This window comes from Saccopteryx leptura, chromosome 5 (assembly GCF_036850995.1).
Source record: "Saccopteryx leptura isolate mSacLep1 chromosome 5, mSacLep1_pri_phased_curated, whole genome shotgun sequence".
Classification (NCBI taxonomy): Eukaryota; Metazoa; Chordata; class Mammalia; order Chiroptera; family Emballonuridae; genus Saccopteryx; species Saccopteryx leptura.
The window spans coordinates 217,495,820-217,498,084 of NC_089507.1; positions in this window are offsets into that span (position 1 = coordinate 217,495,820).

Sequence of the window (2,265 nt, forward strand, 5' to 3'; positions counted from 1 at the left end):
CAAGGCCATGCAGTGGGTTATTCCATTATATTTCCCCCTTTTTGTTTATGCTGAATGTTAGAAGCACCACAGAAAACACAGCCTTCTGTCATTCATTCCTTATTTCTATTGCTTTGATTTGTCGACAGACTACATATAAAAGAAAACATAGAATTAATATTATTATAAAAAGTCCTACAGTGGATCCCCAAAATTCCTTAATATATTCAATAGGATTTAATTGTGATAAATTATCCATTAACCCCTTCAATATAAGTTGACATGTTAGAATTTCAAATTTTCTTTGAAAAGGTTCATAAATATGTCTTTGTAATTTAATGATTTCTTTAGTTACATTATCATGATTTAACAAATGCTTTTGAACATTTTCCTAAGGGAAATAAGTATGATTTTAAGAAATAGGGGTAACACAAAAAGTAGTTACATTCTAATTATATCTTAGCTTAATTTGTCTTTGCAGGCTAACAATTTGATCTCTTAACATAATCATAGTCTGTTCTAAATCATTAACTTATTATTAATGTTACTATTTATACGTTATTGAGAAGTCCACAGTTGTTCAAAATCTTTATGCCATTTTTGCACAAAGTCCACAGTCTGTATACTTTGATGTAATGTAACTCCAGATATAGCAGCCACGGTGGTTACAGCTATTAGTCCTATAATGATGGCGATGATCAGTCCAACCAGTCTCTTGGTTCGCTTCAAGGACTTAATAAGATGTTGTAACAGCATCATGCAAGGGGAACCCTGCTACATCCGATGCATCTATACTGGAATCTAGACTCCTGTTCAGGTTCTTAAAATGTAAAGACTTAGACTATTTTATTAAAAAGAATAGAAGAGTTAATACATGTATAAAAAGCACACTTATTGTAAGTTATTGAATAATTTTCAGCTGTCTATTTGTTTTCACCTATAACAAATATATCATATAAAGCAATCTAATACAAGCAGATATGAAATGTGTTTCATTTTTCTTAAAAATTAACATAATATGGGCCCTGGCGGGTTGGCTCAGCGGTAGAGCATCGGCCTGGCATGCGGGGGACCCGGGTTTGATTCCCGGCCAGGGCACATAGGAGAAGTGTCCATTTGCTTCTCCACCCCACCCCTCCTTTCTCTCTGTCTCTCTCTTCCCCTCCTGCAGCCAAAGCTCCGTTGGAGCAAAGATGGCCCGGGCGCTGGGGAGGGCTCCTTGGCCTCTGCCCCAGGTGCTAGAGTGGCTCTGATTGTGACAGAGCGACCCCCCGGAGGGGCAGAGCATCGCCCCCTGGTGGGCAGAGCATAGCCCCTGGTGGGCGTGCCAGGTGGATCCCGGTCGGGCGCATGCGGGAGTCTGTCTGACTGTCTCTCCCCGTTTCCAGCTTCAGAAAAATACAAAAAAAAAAAAATTAACATAATATGATTAGAAGGATAATTTCTCCAGATTTTTTCTTTCTACACTGACATATCTTTAGGTGCCATGGCTACTTTCTACTAATAATATTGTATAGGGCCAAATTTTATATGAGCTTAAGGTGACATCCCTCCTCTATGCTATATGATAGTATGATTACTTTGATCACCAGCAGTAATTAAACCATTGCTCTTATGCCACCTTAAATCAAAACCCTGCCCTTTAACTTGGGCAGAGCTATTAAGGCTTTAATCTATAACGTTTTATGTACAGATGTATTGCTTTTAAATCTATATCCTTGTAACAAACGTGGTTTTTTTTTTCATCTCCTTTACTGTTATCTTTGACAATAGAGAGCCAAGCTTGAGCTTCTATGTTTAAACAATGTGGCTCAAGTCCTATACATATAGGTAATTCCTCAACTCCTGTTGTATAATTTCTAATTTTACGCCTTCTTTCGAAGGTGCTAAGGAACCTCTATCATTCAAAAGTCCTAGAAGCCAATTAGAGTCATTAACAAAAATAGGAAAGGCACTATTTTCCTAATGAACAGCTCTATTTAATGGAGGATTAGGAACATATGCCTAATAACTAAAATTTTCAGCTCTACTTACCGGAATTGTTACCAAAGCAATCATTGCTAAAAACAGGTTAGTAGCATTTTTTTTTCTAGTAGCTTGTAGCATATTTTTACCATTAAAGGTCAGTTTTTTAAGTTACCCCAACTTGGTATTTTAGCCTTTTTAATACCAAGCAGCAGCACCTTTAAGATTCTTCTTTTGAAATTCATTTCTTCCATCTCAGCAATCGGCAGATATGGAAAGAATCTATTGTTCCTATTCATGTTGTTAGTTTAATTCTGCGAG